The 20,730-nt window shown below is 40.2% G+C and overlaps 1 protein-coding gene across 10 annotated transcripts in view; it reads right to left on the bottom strand.

Annotated features, from left to right (window-relative positions):
* Nucleotides 1-20,730, bottom strand: part of LOC120774345 (potassium voltage-gated channel protein eag) — a 93,533-nt gene that overhangs the window by 39,573 nt on the left and 33,230 nt on the right. The gene's annotated exons all lie outside the window — the stretch shown is intronic.

Raw genomic sequence — 20,730 nt, 5'->3', positions numbered from 1 at the left:
TCTGGTGGGACATCAACTAGTTTTCTCTTAAATAAGGTCAGTTTTGCCTTGAATCAGTTCTGGTGATACCCCCCAAGACACCATCGGTACGTCGTAAGTGATCCTGAGATGCTTTATGATCTTAGTTTGGCTTCCTTTAGTGCCGAAATCAGTACGCTTGGTACATTAAAGATCTTAGTTTGGCTCCCTTTAGTGTAGACTCCCTGAGCCCTTTTATGATCTTAGATCGACTCCTTTTAGTGTAGAAGATGTCACATTCTTTTACCTCTTTTACCTTTGTTTACCAGAATTTTCCAAAAGAATTGTCTCCCGTAAATTAAGCTCATTTTGCTTAATGAGAACTTGAGAACAGTACATTCTATCTCACGCTCTCTTTCTCTTCCTCTCTTCCTCACTCTTCCTCTCTCTTCCTCTTTCTTCCACTCTATTTCATGTTCTTACACAATTTATCTTAAACCAGTTGAGAATTTGAACTGTGCACCAATCAACGAAGTATTGAATCATGTTCTTTAAACTTTTAGCGGCGGTATTTCTCGCGAGTTCCAAATATTTTCCCCACTTTTCATACAAAAATGGAATACGTTAAGTTCACTCGCGGTTTCTGCAACGCGGCCCTAATACGACACTAATGTCTCCTCCTGATTTATATAAGGCTCTTGCAATCTGCAGCGACCGGAGCGAAATAAAATCGCATAATGTGAAAGAAATTAAAAAAAAACAACTACAAACGCAACGAAAAGCATAAAAATATAATCATAAACAAAACCAGATTTATGCACATATGTATGTATGTTTGTGTGTGCGCTGGCGGCAGACCACAGAATATACAAGCATAAACAACGGACTGAATAAAAAACAAACAGAGGAAGGTGAAGATAAACAAAAAATGTGCAGCAGAAATGGTTACGTGGCATGCCACAAGCGCAGTGTGGCAGCGAATGAAAGCAAACGGGAATAAAAGCAGCAAGCTGCCACATAGTGCCTTTGTGTACACAAAATACCGTCGTACCAACACACGCAACCTCGTATGAAAGACATGAAAGGAGAAAGGCGAATGAGCTGCGAAGAGGAGGTGGGCAAGTTTGCTTAACGCATGTTGCAAATGGTAGCGGAGATTTAAGGACATACCATAGCTAAAGAGGGCGGTGAAGAAGGTAGCGTAGGTGCAATATGAAATTGGGGGTGACATGTGGAGCGCACAGTTGTTGCTGAAGGTTGCCGCTCCGACCGCTTAAGACAGAGCAGAGGTGTAGCGGTGTGGCTTAGGAACATTTGCCACCCTTGAGTGAAGGTCTACTAGCATGTTGTCTGACAGGTGGCAGCAGTAGTCGCGAAGGTAGCGTGATTTATGCACGGTAGTTCGTCGTCGGGTGCATACGGATTGGTTGCAATGAAGCTCAGCGCTGTGGTGCACCAAATAAATGCTGTAGATATGCACCGCAGTGACACACGGTTGCAATCTGTGTGGCAAGTGTGGCTTCCGCACGGAGAACCGAAGAAACGGTTGATCATATATATAAACTTAAAGAGTACATATCCCATCGTGTTTGTTGATGGTTGCAACACATGTGAAATTTAGCGCTTTCCAATGAAACTTGAATTTGGTTTTTTTTGAATATAGGGTTTGTCCGGAAAGTAATTAGACTGATTTTCTTCTGCCGTGACTGTACTTCGCGCACCGACTGGATTCGGTAGAGGGCGTTCCTAGCTAATGAACAAGCGGCTGGACAGTTGTCTCCGAGCACCTGAGGAGTCAGGACAAACATTTTTCGCGACGTGTTTCTGTGAGTGGTGCAAGCCGAAAATGCAGTTCGTTAAAACAGAGGTACGCGATTAAATTCTGTGTGAAACTCGATAAATTTGCGACAGAGACGTTTGATATGATCAAACAGGCTTACCCCGATGTTGCTTTAGCAAGAAGTGGTGTATTTCGGTGACACTAGTCCTTTTTTGAAGGCCTGGAAGAGATGGTTGATGAAGACCAGAAGAATGAAGAAATCCAAAGTGAAAACGATCCTCATTGTCTTTTTTGACATCAAAGGCATCGTCCATCATGAATTTGTTCCTCCTGGACAAACCGTCAACGTCACGTTTTGTGGAAGTCATCAAGAGACTCACACGAAGGGTCAATCGGGTCCGACAAGACATCGCAGCCGATTGGAAGTTTCACCATGACAACGTCCAGGCTCACACCGTCTTTCCTGTTCTGCTACCATCCCAACGCCGCCCTAGAGCCCAGATGTGGCTCCTGCGGCCTTTTTTGTTGTCTTGCTTGAAAAAGCCGATGAAAGGCAAGCATTTTGAGACGTCAGAGGGGTGACGCCTTAAATACTTAGAAATTGCGCTGGCAGTGCTGCATCGACGCAGAAGGAGCCTATTCTGTAAGTTTTTAAAGAAATGTAATGATGGGTTCAATAATTTTTTTTAAATCGACTCAGTCCTATTACTTTTCGAACAAACCCTGTAATTTCTTCTGCTAAGCTTGTTAGTTTAAAGGCTTTGAAAAATCGGGTTCCTGATTTCTTGAAGTGGTTGGTGTGATTCGGGGAAATAAACACATTCTTTATTTGGTTGATTTTTCCAACGAAAAGCTTTCGTCTGCTCCCAGAATCCTTGTTTCGATGGCGACGTTCCCTAATTGAATAACTTTATATATGCAATTTAAGTTGAGGACCGAAGTAGCCATTTCAAAACATTTTAGCAACAATTGAAAAAGTTCGCGAATAAAACCGAAAATGAAATTCTTCCAACTCGTGAGCAAATACAAATCCATGTCGCTGAAGAAGCCAGCGCCATTTGTAAGTGCCACCCCCACTAATGGCATTTGCGCTTTGTAGTTGTAAACATAAATTGCATGGCAACAAAAGCACAGCAAATCAAGCCAATGTTGTGGAGATTAAGAAAATAAATTCGTATTTGTGTTGTTGTTATTCGTTCTGCTTGCACTCGCTGCTACTGTAAACAATGCTGCCTTTGTTTGCCACTACAAACATATATAATATTTCAATGGGGCACAAGGTATGTGTGTGTGTTTATTATTCACGTTACCGACGTCATCGGCAATCGCAAACTGAGGTTGTGCACCACTGTTGCATGCCACATCATATTCGCTGCGAGTGGATGTAGTTGCCACACTCGCCTGTCTCACTTCGGCTTGCATTCGCCTAGTTTTGGCTCTGACGTCATTGATAAGCGTTGCTGGCTGGTTATTTTGTGGCACAAGTGGGCCAGTGGAGGTCGCCCGAAGCACGAAAGCATGTTGCACTGCTACCTCGCCGTACACAACGCTTGCTGTGTTAATGTATTGTGTGCCTGTGTGTGCGTTTTTTCCATAAACCACTTATGCTCGCTTTTTGATGAGTAATGAGTCCTGACTCGGTTGCAATAATAGTTGATTATGTTGCAAGCACTGACGGCGGCGCCGAGGGCAGTAACGGGACACGAGTCCGTTGAAAAATGCTTCGGATTAACAAAATGACACATAGGAAATTGCGAAATTTATCAGTTTTTGGCAAGTGTGCAAAATGCTAAAATTAGCTGCGCTTTTGATTGGCGTACAAATTTGTGTGCTGCCATAAGCTTTGCGGAAATTTATGCAAACAGTTAGTCAGGATGGCTGTGGGCCGCAGATATGATGGAGTGAAAGCTAAGTGGTTTTAAAAGCCATTGAAGCTATAAATTAGAGTAACTCGTTGAGTACACCCGTGCGTATGAGCAACATTTTCATGCTATTTTTGAAGCTGCACTAGCGGCGTCTGCTCAGTTTGTTCAAAAGCGATTTGAAGCTGATTGAAATACAGAGCTTCCTTTGAAATTATTTTGTTAGATCATTCAATCTGTGCAGCATAATGAACCGTTAATATAACAAGTTAAAGTTGAAATTCATTTTTGTTTCGCTTCTCGTTAACATAATAACACATATCGGTCAAATCAAGAAGGAAGTGCTAAGACTATTCCACTTGCACCCATACTAGCCTTAATTAATTCCTTAACCAGCATTGAACGCACGGTAAATCAGCTCAAATCTGGTATCGCCGCAATACTATCAGAGTGGATAGTGTCCTCTGTTAAGAAGACTACACTTCGTAGCGCTACCTTAATGGCAGCAACATTGGCTTGAAAAACACTGTATTAGTCAGAAAGTTTGAGCCTGAAGTTGATAGGAAATTCCTGACAATATACCAACCTCAACTTCCACCAACCTTCCTCCATAGCTTTGACTCATACGTAAAAAAGCGCTAGCGTTTTGTTTTTCGATTCTTTGATCTAAAAGATCCAGTATAAAGTCAGAACAAGCGAGCATTTCTTATCCTAAAGGCTTCATAGAACAATAAGTGACTATGCTCAGATACCCTTCAGTCAAACATAAACAAGTCTTTTCAAATCTCACTGTGAAAGAGTCTTCGGCCATCCAATGAAATTTGAGCCAACACATAACCACATCAAGTCATAAACAAACTTGAGCAACGGCGACTTCATTCACACATTCATACTCGAAAACCTAACCCTAACTTACATACTAACGTAAAGAAGTGAGAATTCACATTCCAACTGTTCGCATGCTCATAGCTAGATATGCGCGTCAGTATGCGCCCGAAGAACTTGTTCACTGCCGTGCTATGCGCCAATGCATATGTACCGTTATTGCAAGGTGTGCGCTTGTCAGCAGTCAATAACTGACGTTGATCGATGAATTGCCGCAATGTGTGTTCTGCTGTGTGGCAGCGAGTGGTAATGTGAATTGTGAGGCATGCAAACCAACGGCAAACAAAGGTGAAAATATGCGAACACAGCAAAACGCACACAACTGCAATGTGCAAAATTCCAAACACATTTGCAGTGGCAGAACTGATGAGTTGGACTTGACGCTCATAGCTGAGTGCGAAGATATGTTTGTCGAGTCTGGCTATTTAGCAAACACCACGCTGACATCGAATTCTCGGTTAAACGTGATTTTCTCACTTTAATGGAGCTGAGTGTGTGATCGGTCACACAATATTAGCGGTATATTTGTGGACCCGACTAATGCAGAGCAAAGTGTAATGGTTGGGGAAGTGTGGATGCAGATGCTTAAAACAAATGGTAGTCCGATGATGCCAGGTCAGGGCTACATACATATATGGTGGATGTATCAAAACTTCCCAGCCAAGTTCTTCCAGTTTTTGCCGAGTCATCAAAGTTGTGTGTTCTCTAGCGTTGTCCTGATGGAAGACGAAGCCCTTTCTGTTGATCAGTTCTGGCCGTTTTTTGCAACTGCTTGCTTCAATCTCATCAGTTGTTTACAGTAAAATGTAGAATCAATCGTTGGACCAGGCTGGAGCAGCTCAAAGAGGATGATTCCTTTCCAATGCCACCAAACAGTCAGCATAATTCTGGCTTTGCGACCATTTGTTAAGCTTCATCACGCTTGGTACATGATCTTTTTCGCACATTATTGTCGTACTTGATCCACTTTTCGTCTCTTGTTACCATTCGCTTCAGAAATGATTCGATTTAATTTTCAGCAAAGAATCGCAGATGTTAATTCCGTCCATTAAATTTTTCACGTGTATCCAAACATCGAGCTTCTTTTTGTGGACATCCCTTTTCAAATGGTTCAAAACCGTTTGATGATGAATGTTAAGTTCCTTGTGGCGGTCCTGGTCAATCTTTTCCATAATTTCATCGACTTTTTCAACGATAGGTCGACCAGACCAGCACGGAAGCGAGCGACCCATTGTTGTACTACATTTCAAAGTAGCGAATTTCTTCATTAGTTTCACTCACTTTTGAAAAGCCATAACATTTTTTCAACTTCAATGAATTTAATTTTTTTTTGGTTAAATCAAGTTTAAAATCGCATCTTTCCAACACTGTATGGTATGACGCAATGTGATTGGTAGCACTGGAGATATACGACAGCAACGACATCCATTGACAAAATACGAAAAGACTTTTCCGACTACTTCGAAATTTCTGATATTTTAAGGAAGAAAAATTGTGTACATCTTCTCAAATTCCTCAAGATTGCCAAACCTCATTTTAGAGGCTTCAAAGTATCGATATTAAATTCGAAGATTCTTTTTTATTTACGCCATAGCCTTTGACTACCACTCGAATGCCACAAATGCAACCATGGAAGGACAACATACACCCACGCAAACAGCTGGATGCACATATACACATAAAATATGTTCGGGTTAACCTTTGAGATCGCTCAACAACACTCATAATCGGAAATTTGTACACACAAATGCGTAGCAAGCGCAAATCCCCAAAAATTATGCAATGTAAATTTGTTGGCCATAATTGGTTGCTAAGCGTTCCACTCGCACACATGTCAAGCGTGTGGATTTCACAGGGAGCATCAATCAAAAACTGTAAATTCGGAGAGATGCGCCAGCGTTCGGTGTTGGTAGACGTTACGGGCACGTGTGGGCCGCTGCGAACGTTCATTGCTATAGGGTTGTATGTGTGTGTGCGCAAGAATAATGACACTTGTAGTGTTTCCAAATGGGCGCGCCTGTGGGTGGGGGTGTGGAAACTGACTTGGTGGCTTTGCTTAATATTTGTAAAGCGCAAGCAGCGGTATATTTCACCCAACAATGTATTTCAGTGCATATATGTATGTATATGTATGTGCGTGCGTTAGTGTGTGTGCATGTGTTTGTTTATGTAACTTGCGCTTCTGTTTGCTTAAGTGGCTCTGTAATACACAGCTCGGGCATAACAAGCACGCGTGCGGCCGCAACAACTGCAAGCCAGCAACTCGGTGACGGCGTGGCGGTGAGTCGGCGTGCGTGTTTGTAGTTGCTTGTAACCACAACAATTTAAGTCATTGTGTAAAAGCATAGTTGAATTTCGTCCGCTTAGCAAATGCAATACAACTTAATCCAATTTGCTGATGATAACATTAAGTGTTGCAATGTTGCAAGTTACTTATAAACACTTGTAAATTTGTGCAAGTTTAGCGTTAGTCAAGGTGAGAAGAAGACTCTAAGTGCAGCGTTTGTAAATTTGTTAAAAAAAACTGTTGAAGGCAACAACATTTTGAGAAATAATTGTACAGAGTAATGAAATAAAGGCGGAGCGAGCTGCTAGAACTGAGCTGCAGGAACTGAGCTTACTTTCCTCCAAAGGCAGAGCAAATTGGAATGATAACTGATCTACAAACATCCACAAGCTCACTGGGGAGCCATTAAAAAACCTTTTGACGAAGCTTTTGCTTTGCAAAAACAACAATTAACGCTGTAAACTCTAACACTGGCTATGAAGTAGTTAGCCTTTCAAGCCTTCAACTTTAGTTTTTTTGGCTACAAGTGTCATTATTCTTATTGCTTCTAGGCTTCAGCACAGCAAAATTCAAATATCGGTCCTTAATTTAACGCTGTTGTAATGCCACTTGGAGGCACCCTATTCTAAATAATTGCAAAAATAACGCCGCAACAGCGAAATTACTTGAGCGTTTCTCAGCTTTTTAAAGTTCCAGCGTTCTCCGCTCAAGCGTAAATTGTTCCCTTTGACTTCCTTCCAATCTATTTCTAGATTTGAAATGTGAAACTTTACGCAAATATAACAAACGCCTGGCAGCTGCGATACTTTTAAACCCACAAAGCAAATGCCAGCCTGCCGCACGCATAATTCTTCGCATTTCTAACTATTTTTGCGCTCACAGTTTGCTTGCCACATTTGTATTTCGCTTAACCGCAAAAGTTGTAAAAGTTTTTTTCTTAAATTTTAGGCCGCAAGCACTGCGCACTCTTCCCTCGGCACTTGGACGTCCTCAATTTCCGCTGCCAATCTCCCTCGCAGTTTGTTGCATACTTGCAGGCGCTTGTCGATGGCAGCAAATCGTGACTTGTAGCCATTTCTTGCTACAAATTTAGCCAAGTGGAAATAAATTTGCAAGAAAAGTTTTGCTCAAATGAAAAGCTTTGCAGCAAATGCTCCAACGCATTTTTCGTACACAGCGCGGCGTGTTTTGCGGTTTTTGGGCCGCCAAGCGCCGTGCGAGAGACTTCCACACACACGTGATGTTCGCCGAAAGTTTGCTAAGTATTTTTGCAAAGTTTTATCTAATATTTGCTAGGCAAACATTTCTTTTCCTCAGATGACTATGTTACAAGGCAAATATTTGTTTAGCGTCTACGCAAATTGTGTTGCCTGTCAGATACATGCGGAAATGGTGAAAAGTTTACAGTTCGGGCTTTAATAAGCGTAGGATAATTATATTTCTGCTTGGCGTAGACAGTCTCTAGGAAACAAATTTCCGATGCACCCAATTTTTGTGCGGTTTTAGAATTTCTGCCAACTGTTCATGGACCTGGTGTAGTGACAGTCCTTGGTCCTAGATATTTACGGTTTGAACCACTTTGTAGCCCTGGCTGGAAAACGGCTGGGAAGTGAACTGTCAGTCCAGTCTAAATTTCGAAAATAAATCCTTTAAATCAAGTTCTGTAAATCTAACCTCAATATGCAGTCTTTAAAAAATTCAGAGAAAATTGTGAGTCTATCAGAAGTGAAAACGGCGTTCAGACATACCATGAGATCCAATATATCTTCGTTGCGAACATTTCTAAAACATGTTACTTTGATTTCTTATAGCCCAATGACCACTTGACGGTAACGATAGTATTACGGTGTCTTGGTGTTCAGAGACAAGAATATGTTTTTCCATAGGCTCCTCCTTGTATTCTCAAACCAATGTACATAATTTAAACCTTTTTGCTACGCGTAATGATTCAAGCGTCTATGCATTATCATACCTTTGAAGGATTACAAGCTGAGCGGTCAGTGCTGTCCAGTTTACCAGTAGTTCTGCTTTAAGTCGTGACTGTCGAGTCTAGACCAACTATCACTTGCAAAATCATGTCTTATGTACCTTATTCAAAAATCTAGCAAGAGCCCAGACTACAGATTACGATCTAGTCGCAGCTCTTACAGTCATTTGTTCTACTAAAACTAACATTTAGGTTCCTTAGTCACTCCCCTTCTTATTGTTATCTTCCTTCTTTGTTTCCCTCAACATTTTCTGCCTTTAGCTTGCGACAAGCTCTCCCTATCATCATATCTTTATTGCGTTGTTGTCGAGGATATCATGCACTTATCTCAAATTATGGTTGAACCTTTTCTCAACACTGTAGATATTCTGCTACTTTTTATTATGTTACATGTTTTGTTTGGTTTGTTGTGAATGCCTGTGCGTCGTTCACCCATCATTTAGCAAAGTAGACGAAATCTCTGGCGATTCGTCTGCAGAGAAGATTTTATGTTGATATTAGAAATGCCTTGCCGGTTCCACATAGCGTGTATTTATATATGAATTGCTTTAACTTCAAATATTAACTAAAATGTATAAATAGTTCCCTATCTCCCGTGATTCTAAGCTACCTTCTCACTAATTTGCATGCAAATCGGTAGAGCCGTTCTTGAGTTATACATATACGTATATTGAAAAATCGACGATGATTTTGCAAAAAAAGGCCGCCGTTCAGACCTTCTGCAGGACTAAAGAGATACCTGTGCAAATTTTCACCTCTTTCCGCGCTATGGTTTGGGCGTTCTACGGATTAAGATTTTCACATAATCGCTTTAAAGCCGTTAAAAAGAGTTAAGGGGATTTGTGGGAATTTCGCTCTTAAGGTCAGAAGATTTAAAATAAAATATTAAAATTAATTCTTTCTTTGAAGCCTTTCTGTCAGCTCTTCGTCAACATATTCTTCAATGCCTGTCATTATCGTCCTTTATCTTTCTGATGAGGCAGAGATTGGCAAAAGCGTTGATTCACGCCACAAGAGCTCAGAACCGCTAAATTTACGGTAAGATATTACACAGAGAATCAAAGCGAAATAGCTTAACTTATGACGCACACGCTTTGACTCGGTGCAAATATGTGAAAGCAGCAACAACAACTTAAGTACACCAGCATGCTGTGAACTGGCGCCTTTGACTACTGAAACACTCGGTGCGTAAATGAAACCATACTGACATGCACACACACGCATAAATTTGCAAACAGTCCGTTTCGTCTCCCTCGCCCTCGAAAGAGTGCCTAAACCAAGTATTTGCCTCTACAAGCTTCAAACTGCCGTTAGTGCTGCTTTTTAGCATGCGACGCTTATCAGCAACGAAATTTATGCTTCTTAGCATATTTTGCCGTTTTTTCTTAAACTCAGCTCTGCTTGTTGACGGCTGTTGCATGCTTTGGCGCAGGCAATCTGCCACATGCCGCAAACGCTGCTTTGTCAAGAGCTCACATACATACAACAACAACAAAGTGCCATATGCGTGCTTACTTAGTATGAGAGCCTTGCCACAACAAGAATTCCCTTCTTTGTTGGTTCTTGATTTACTTTTCTTTACACAAACGCACTTTTCTTTGCACTCGCAAAACATTAAACCTCTGCGTGTACACATAAAAAGTGCGCAAACTTAATCACACGCTCGCAAATACACACACACGTTCACGCAAAATGCCTTGTTTGTGCTCTTTCTGCCTTCACACGGAAATCTTCTGTGTGGTGTTTGCTGTGTTCAATCGCGAAGGGCTATTTATGTACGGCAAATAACTGTATTTTTGCCGCAATCTAAAAAATATAACGCACATGTAAGTGTGGCTTCGCGCAGCCATTGTGTGTGTGGCAAAGAATTGCGCGCCTCAAACTCAAAAATCTGAAAGTCTGTTATGTTTCTATTGAGAACGTTGCGCTGTGTGATTTTCTTCTCTCTTCTTTGGTGGCGTATCGCATTGCTTTCTTGGAACTTCATGCTTATTAGCTTGTTTATGAAGGAAAGTTCTCGTGTTGCCTACTTTTAGGCTCTTAAAGCATATTGATATTGTTGCCAGCGAAGACTTTAACAACTTTTCTGAGACATAATGGATGGTTTTCCTTTTAAATGAAGTTGGAAATGAAATTAGAGCAAAAATAAGGTAAGACTAGAAATCCTTGCGAGCAGAAGTTTAGCAGAAAGGAGAACCAGAGTAACTCGGTCTTGAAAAACAGGTTCAACAGTGAAACATTGCACAAATTTATAAAAAAAATACTAAATACTACCAAAAGAAGCTCGATGTTTGAGTACCACATGAATTGTCTATAAAGAATTTAATGGACAGAATTAGCGAATGGTAACAAGAGACGAAAAGTGGGTCACATATGACAATAATGTCCGAAAAAATCAGTGTCCAAGCGTGGTGAAGTTCAACAAATGGTCGCAAAACCAGAATTGACGCCTCCAAAAGTAGCGCTGAGTGTTTGATTGGATTGGAAAGGAATCATCCACTATGAGCTGCCTTGTCCAACGGTTGATTCTATATTTCACTGTCAACATCTGATGAGATTGAAGCAAGCAATCGAAAAAAACGGCCAGAACTAATCAACAGAAAGGGCTTCGTCTTCCATCAGGTCAATGCTAGACCACACACATCTTTGATGATTCGGCAAAAACTGGGAAAGCTTGGCTGGGAAGTTTTGATGCATCCACCATAAAGTCCTGACCTGGCACCATCGGACCACCATTTGTTTCGGTCAATGCTGAACTCCCTTAATGGAGTAAAGTTGGCTTGAAGAGAAACCTGTGAAAATTACTTTTCGAAGTTTTTCGGCGAGAAGCTAGAAAAGTTTTACACTGAAGGAAGAATGTCTCTAGCGAAAAAATGGCAAAAAAGTGTTAAAGCTTTCTCATGTAACGGCGTGTTCACATTATCCTTCAGCAACCGCCTTTGAATCCATGATTCACATTTGCAACAGCAAGTCTTCATTACTTAACCTCATATTGTTAAACGGTGTCATATGTGTTGCTACAACAAGCTTTCAATTTAATATCAATTAGTGTTAAGATTTAACTACATCCTGGTTATTCCCCTCCCACTCCGCCGGCTCCAACTTGGCGTAATAAAATTTAATTCATTGCAAATAACTACAAATAAATGCGGCTATAAATATCAATTAAACGTTTGTGTAAGTGTGTGTGTGTAAGTTTTACACGCCTGCTGCCATTAATTGCATTTCTTGCTGTCCTGCGTTGCATGCAACAGCACATTTGCTACCACTCTACACTGCTGTGCGATCCCCTGCACCCACATGTATTCTGTGCGTTGTCTTTTCTCGAGCATTGTCAGGCATGTGCACAAGTCCTGGCCATTAGTTTGACTATTCGTTCCTTCGTGCCTCAATAGACTTGTATTTGCTAGCGCCAACGCCAACGCACTAAGCTGCAACGTCAGTACACGCTCGAATGCTTGCATATGTCCAGGCGCTGATTATACAATAAAATTGATTTATCACAATGTCTCTCACTAATATGCGCTCGTCCCCTGACCCAACGGCTCAAACAGATATCGCAAGCACACACACACGCACAGGCTTGCATTGGATACACTTTGCGTGGAATACCTTGCCTACTTAGAGGGGCCAATTGTTTCATTGTTGGAGTTGTGCAAACAGCTGGACAGAACATGTGTGGTTTTATCGATTCCATGAGTTGTCCTGCGACAGCCGTGAGGGACGAGGGCTTACGTGCCTCCATGATACTTATTTTAATGACCGTAATGCATTTTGTGTTTACGAAAGTATACCTTTGGGCGCTTGACCACACGGAGTGCTGGTTTTATGTGCGTTTTTTAGTGCTATTAGTGCAAATTAGTTTTAGCAAGTGATTCGTAAAATTGCAAATTGTCTATTGTGATTGCATACATTTAGGGACACACATGCATTAAGGTTGAGCTAAGTCTGACGTAAGCAAACCATACCCTTGTATATTAAACTTTGAACTTATTGAGTTATAGCTAAGAATTTCCAACACAAAAAGCCAATAAGGCAAGCTGCTACAAAGCTCCCTGACAAATATTTTTATTTTTTCAATTTTTATTTCTCCCACAATTTCTTTCGCTTATCGACTTCCAACTCATTAAAAACTACTTAAACCGTTTCAACGAGCGCTGCAATGGCTTATATCTGCATAATTGCATTAGTTTCGCGCTCGAGCGCCTAAAAGCATTGCAGATTGCTTCGTTTGGCGCTGGAGTTTGCTGAGTGGCAATGGAATTGTTAATGTTCAGCACTCTTAATCTTCATTCTTCACACTTAACAGTTAGCCACACAAACATACATACATTAAAGTCAATTGGTGGCTGAAGTTATGCAAATGCATTTTTAATGCGAAAACAATTTTAATATCAGCAAAGAAAGTGTGAGCTAATCAACGGCAAATGAAAACGAATTGGGAGTTCAGTGCTGAATGTGCGCTGAATCATAGCCAAGTGAGCGGAATTACGACCAAACCCGATGAGTTTGCTTGGGCAACAATAAACGTTTTAAAATTCAATGAATTTCCAATGGAGCTGCTATTAGGCAGCTAGAAAAAGCGAAAGCTCAAAGTGCTATTGAAATGGAATTTTAAATAAACAACACGGGATTTTGCGCAACAACACACACAGCAAAAAAGCAACAGACATAGGCATTAAATTGGCTGCAATATTCAGGTCAGCGTCGAACAAGCCTCGGCTGGGCGCCACAAGTTTAAGCAGAATTATGCGCCCAGCTCGTTTACATGCGTTGCCAACCAGCGATTTCGAGCGAAATTACTAAGGAAATTTATGCGCACAATGAAACATGAATGAAGGTGCCTCCACATGGAAGCAGCCGGCGGAAGCATGCGGACGAGTAGGCAAGGCAAGCGAGGCACGAGCCAGCTGATATTCGATCGCTTTCTCGGCTAGCATTCGCCAGGTGTGCGTCTATGCGTATATGCGTGGCAGCAGGTGAGGTGAAGCGTGACGCCGCATATGATTTGGGTTGAATTTGTGCCTGTGTGTGCATGTGTGTTGCTGCTACGTAAGGGTACTTAGCTACAACGACTTTATTAAATTGTTGAATTATGCAAATGGCTATGAAAAATGTATAAATAGCAATCTAGTGCGTGCTTCAAGCACGCCGCAACAACAACACAACTAACAGTTACAACAACAATATGCGTAGCAGAAGATTAAAAATAGTAGAAGCAATCAGCAGCAACATGGCAAACAGCATAAAATAAGCACACACACATAAGCGTGTAAGCCGTTATTAAATATTAATAATTTATATGCTCGAGTGTTCGGAGAAAGTCATCGAATAAAAGAAAACGAACTGCAAGTCAAGTGCTTCTGTCGGCCAAAGTGTGCTGTGTATGAGTGTGCATAGCGCTCAGTTCAGTTACGAACTTCCAAATCTGCTATTCAAATGAAGGTCAGGCTTCTTAATATGAAATCGTATGACAATTTAAAAGACATCAGATTGGTAAGTCGGCGCGAAAGTGAAAAAGAAATTGTCAATCCTACTTGAGCTGCATATTATTTTATAAATTTATACAGGCACTTGCAGCGAAAATGTGACAAAATAGAGGGGCACTGCTCCAAGGTTATCATTAAAGAGCAAGTAATGCCTCTCTGCTTAACTATTACTTTATAAATTCGTAAATGAGACTGTAGAGTAAAACATTGCCTACCATTAGGCGCCTTCAAAAGATGTATTGCCTACTATCATGCGCTTAGAAAGTAAAGGAATGTTTCGTTTACGCAGCTTATGCTAAGTCTGTTACTGTTTGCTTAAAGAAAGAATAAAAACAATGGTTTCAACTAGAGATTCGTCTACGATATTTATACTACTATACTTCTCGACTTCACCCTTCTCACCTCCATGAATCCATAATTAAGCTTCCCGACATTTTTCGCCAGCGATACGTTGCCTTCCTTTATTATCGCAGCAAGATCTCCTTTGTGACCCTTTTTGTCTGGACGACAGATCGAAGGCCTTAACTTATTTCCACCTGAAGGCAAATTCAGATCACAGGCAATATCTGGGCCGACTGTGATGGTGTAGCCGGAATCCAGACCCATGTCCTTGGGAGGTAATTTTGTCCACTCTACCAGCCTAGTTTTTCAAAGGGTTCCAGCCATATATACTTTTCCAAGAGTTCCGGATTCCTCTAATCTTTTATTTTATTATTTTTATTACACTGGTTCATGTTTTGGACCCATGAGTGAAGAGAAAAGTAGGTCCACTTGCCCATAGCCCCTGCTACGTAAGTAGGTCCATCATTTAACTAATGGCGCCAGGTATCCGCTAGCTCCGTTCGAGATTGGGTTATTCGAGAGACACCCAGCCAGGCGGCACGAGTCGCGTGACATACTTTTTTGTACACCCCACCATAGCAGGACTTCTTATTTAAACGCTGTGCTATTGAGGAGCAATGAACACGTAGCTAAGAAGTCAGACCTTAGCTGGACACCTTCCAACTGCAACAATGGCGACATTTTAGCAGTCCATTTCCGCCATCGCCGTCATAATCTGGCATCTATTACCAATCGGAATCCTGGGACGGCTCAGCGAAAGAGTTTTGCCAATGTGTTTAGGTTTTCAACAGATATTAAGGCTTTTTGAAAAAAAAAAAAATTGTATGAAAGTATCTTCGCATTTCCCTAAAGTTTAATTTAGAATACTAAATGGTATTTTTGTTGATTCTTTTTAATAAAAGATGTTATAAATTTGCATATATTTAATCAAAATTTCTTTCTCTCTTTGCAGCACCTTTATGTATGCGCTTCATTCGAAAGGTAAGTGAGCTTTAAACCTTCTTTTCTGTGTTCCTATTAAGTTACGTTTCGTTGTTCACAAAATTGATACCAAACAACAAAACGGTCGCCTTTATCAGTGATTTCGTGCACACATCTTTCTTCAACCTTTTTCCGCTAACCGTACACACTTCGACCGTCTCTTTCTGTATAACACAGATCCCCTCCTTTAAGCCATTAAAACAGAAACCTAAAAAAGCGACGCTCATCAAAATCCATTAATCGGCCAGCTATAGCAAAATTAATTAGCAAAATCAGTTTTCTGTAAAGTGACATTATATATCATGACAAAGCAGTAAACAGATAAGCCGAAAACAACGAAAGGATGACAATAATAACGGTAAAACAAAGCAATATTTATTGGCGAAAAATGAGTTAGGGCCTTTCAAGAAGTATGAATAAGCAAGTTAAGTACAGCATTTTTACCCTTTATTTACAAGTTATCAACCCACACACACACACACACATGCACATAGACACCTATTTTGCCGAGTCAGCTGCGCTGGTGCAAAATTGCCAACAATTCAGTGGGATAAAAGCATCAAATGTTGACAACGCAACAGCGAGCAGCTGAAAAGGGTACAACAACTGCAACAACAAACAACGACGTCGATCAACAAGCATGCACAGCATGCCCGCAGCAATAAAAGCAACAAGCCAGCAAACACTTGAGTGTGAACGCCTATAAGTAGGCTACTCAAAAACAAAAAACTCAAGGAAACGACAAAATGAACGGAAGAATAAGGGAAATGAGTGGAGGCAAGAAGACACAAGTGACTCAATGAGTCAACATCATTAGAAAAACGATTAAAATGAGAAAGTAATCAGTGCGATTTGAAGAGCATAGCAACGGCAGACAGGCGCGGAGCGTAATACTCGTATAGCAAAACCGGCCTGAGGCTATGCACAGTTCTAATGGACGACAACGCCTGTAATGGTGTTGAGTGTAGCATAGCAAAAAATTCACACAAACCAAATATACAGTGAAGTGCGAAAAATGCAGGCAAAAGTCAAGCGGCAGCTGGGCAAAACGGCGAAGAGACGAAGAGACGGCAAACAGACGAACGCACAAAAGCGAGCAGTCATTTGTGTTTGTGTTTGCCGATGAGCAGGCAAAAGGGAAAAGATCTATGCAAAACAGTGCCAGAAAGTAGCCTACTTTGTGGTGTGTAACAAAGTGTTAAACGATTTTGTGGCGTTAAATGAATATTCAAAAGAAAAGGAAGACGGCAAAGGCAAAAGCGGGAGAAATTAAACAAACATTGCGTGAGAGAAAAGATACCCACGCCACCCCTGCAGTGCTGATGCAAGTGGCTTGAACGGTACAGTGGTGAGGGTGCTGAAGAACGGCACGGAAATTGGAAAAACTTGTCTGTACCAGCTGCGACTGGACAGCAATGGCTTAATAGGGTATTAACTTACCAAATACGTTCGGTAGATTTGGGCCCACGCACAGGAAATGCGTTTATATAGCTGCTCATGTGTCTGGTGTGTGCACATAAACAGCTGGACCAAAATGAATTTGTTAAATGGTGCCTCACATAGTTATTGTTTATTATGATGTGGGTACTTTAATGGGATCATTAAATTTAACTATTTTTGCTGCTGAATGATTTATGCCATCCCTTGTTATGAAAGTGTAGACAATAAATATTGATTATCATAGAGTTAGGTAAAAAATTGTATTTATTCAGAGTTAAAGCTCTAGATAAAAGCTGTCAAACCGTATTTCATTTACATCCAGCTTATTCAGCTCAACAAATACACAGCTGGCTGCTGTAAGTAAACTTTTTCAGCCATTTTCGGTGCACATTTGTACAATAACACATAGATAGACAATTTTAAACATTTCTTATAATAGCATGATTTTTGAATGTGAAAAGCAATATTTAGAACTGTCGACTCATATTCAGTTCGCTTGTTGCTGAAAAATATCCTAGTTTTTTTATGATTTTACCTCTGTAATGGTGAGAATTTCAATTTGAGAAACTTGATTATTTTACTAAAATAACTTTGCGTTCGAGATCCTTAAAATATTTACCTAAATATTCGAATATTAAAAAAAATTTCTTTGCTAATGCTATTCAGCGCAGGTTCCACTGATTCAGCAATACACATTAACTCGGTTTTTAATAAATTTCAAAAGGCTTCACCGTTTCACCTCAATTCAGCGCAGTTTCAACCAATTCAGCAATGCACAATACCACGGTTTCATATATATTTCAAAAGGCTTTATCGTTCCACCTCAAATCAGCGTTATTAAATTCATTCTTTTTCAAATAAATTCAATGTTTTTAGCAAGACCAATCATTTTATGGTGGTTAGAACAAACTGCCTAATGAAAACCATCCTTCATTTCTTTCATCAAACTCCTTATTAATCTTATATCTTTTTTACTCCTATGACTAATCTTCAATAATTTGTCAGTTGCTTAGCGGTAATTTAAATTATTATAGCACATTTAGTCACAAATGTGATTAATTGTGTCATCGATACGCTTTCAACGTTTCAACGTGCACTAACAAATAAGTAGACAGTAAAGAAGAGAGAATTGTCAAGCTGGAGCACCAGAAAATTGTTGCTTTCTGGCTGTGGAAGTGGAAACGATACTATTCATCATATTAAACAACAATTTGTTACAGTACTATTTTTGGTTCATTATTTACGGACAAGTTGTTGGTTTTAAGCTGCGTATTATTTTTACTTATCTTTCTTTTGCGGCGTTATACTTATTTTTATTTATTATAAATTTTCATTTAGCTTCACTTTCATTTTAACTCACAAGTTTATCATTCAATGGTATTCAGCCGTATTCAGCCCAATGGAGTATCCCATTTTTTGCATTGAAGTTCTTTTTTGAATAACTTTTGTTCAATATCTGCGCTATTCAGTTTGATTCAGCAACCTATCTTTGTAGCAATTTGAACTAACTACTTATACTACACTGGACTGTTTTCATATTTTGCCAGTAAAATGCACAGTTGTTTATTATTAATACTAATTAGTATTCCGCATCATGTAACAGTATTCAGCCATATTCAGCGCAATATAATATGCCAGTTTTGCTTTAAAGTTCCCTTTTCCATAATTTTTCGTCCATATCTGCGCTATTCAGCTCAATTCGGCAACGTGTTTCGTAGTAATTTGATTTGAACTAACTAACTAGTTATACAACATATTGTCTGTAAAATTCAAAGTTGTTTATTTATTAGTACAACAAATCCCAGGCCCAGCCATTGCACACCATCCAAAAATAAAAGCACCGACACAACACAACAGCCAGCCTAAAAATGACAGCGCCATCGACAACAACGCCAAGCGCACGGCAGAATTATTGCTCTGCGACGCGTGCAAAGTCATTCAGCGCCCGGTCGGTGCGCAATTTTCACGTGCCATTTAACACGCCGCTTTGCTCGTGCAACAAGCAATAACAGCGCACAAAAAATATTTCAAAACATGATAAAACAACAACGACAGTGTTAGTTATTGACAATAAAGCGCCGTTGGGATCACTGCTTGAGCTGAGAATATACAAAACATGCAACTAACTTTGTTAGCAGAGCGCATTGCAGCGAGCTTAGAGTACCATCACTATGCTGGAGTTGCACTGTATGCGGTTGTTGCAACATATTTTCGCATGCGCACTTTTTTGTCGCTATGACATTTTTTGCTACGAACTAGTTGGCCGTTTGTGCAACGCGTTGATAGCGAAAGGATCAGATCACCAATTTTATTGGCTTGATTTGTTATGCAACAAAAAGTGGCACTTCATCAGTTGGCCTTAAAAAAGGGGAGCACAGCAGACGCATGAAAAAGTGATTTTTTCAACCTAGAAATAAACCTTTTTTCGTTATTGAGTATCCACATTATTAAATTGTCCAATTTTTTATACACTTTGAGCAATCTTCTAAATATAATTGATTGCTTTTGCGCATTTCACGCTCCCTGCCGTCTTAACTCCGCCCGATGCGGATGAAACTTTTCCTTTCATAATCCGCTCAACATTAATGGAATCACTTCATATTACACACGAGCACACTTAGCATTACGGTGCACACAGCTGTACGCACATGCATGTGGCATGTTGCAAGTAGTTCACCTGTGTAAATATAGCTCAACCGCAGCGCGCTTCAATGCGGCTTTTCCAACTGTCAGCGCGCTGCCAACTTGACAGTTCAAAAAGCACTTAATCCAGCTTAGTGGCTGTGTCTGTCTGTGTGCCACACTCTCGTCTACGCACCTGTGCAGCTCTTTTCTGTTTTATTTATTTATCTGCCTCAATACATGTTGCATGTCAAGTACTGACATAAATGTGAATTCGCTGGAATTTTGCTCTATCCGCTTTCTTTTCTTACTCTTCCGAATAGCTACAAATACAGATAAGTCAAGACGAATGAAGTCTACAGCAATGTGTTTGCAGTTTACTTTGCTCATGTGTGCAACATTTGACGTACTGGCACAATTCAAACAATCTCGAAATATGTCGTTACATACAAGCTTGAATGAATGGAAATTTTAAGATATTGGGACATAAAATATACAGGATATTTTTCTTAATTTTCTCTTAAATTTTTCTGAAATCTTACAAGTGTTTCCCGAGCTTAGTCGGTTGGGTTTTGAAAATTTTGCAATTGTAAATGGTAGGAGCTTTATTTGGATCTACCAAACATTTGTCTAAAATGCAGATTTGCGTTTAATTCTTGAATTATCCGTCTAAATATTCGCATATTTATAAGAATATCATTGTTAGCGCTATTCAGCGCAGTTTCCAGGAATTCAGCAATGCACATTAACACGTCCTTGAACTCTTGACTCACATTCAGCACAATTCAGCTCCCTTTTTACTACAAAATAGCTAAGCTTTTGAAGATTTTTCTACTGCAAATAGTAAAAATTTAATTTCGAGTTACTTAACTTTTCAGAAATTCAGATTTGCGCTTAATTCTACAATTATCTGTTTTAGTATCGAATTTCTGATAAAATTCCATTGTTAGCGCTATTCAACGCAGATTCAAGCAATTCAGCAAAACACATTAACTACGTTTTGAACTCATGACTCACATTCAGCGCAATTCAGCTCCCTACTGCAAAATATCACAAGATCATTCAGATCAGTTCAGATCAGTTCAGCTCCCTTATTA

The sequence above is a fragment of the Bactrocera tryoni genome, chromosome 4, assembly GCF_016617805.1.
Source record: "Bactrocera tryoni isolate S06 chromosome 4, CSIRO_BtryS06_freeze2, whole genome shotgun sequence".
NCBI lineage: Eukaryota > Metazoa > Arthropoda > Insecta > Diptera > Tephritidae > Bactrocera > Bactrocera tryoni.
This window is presented reverse-complemented; position numbering and strand designations above follow the sequence as displayed.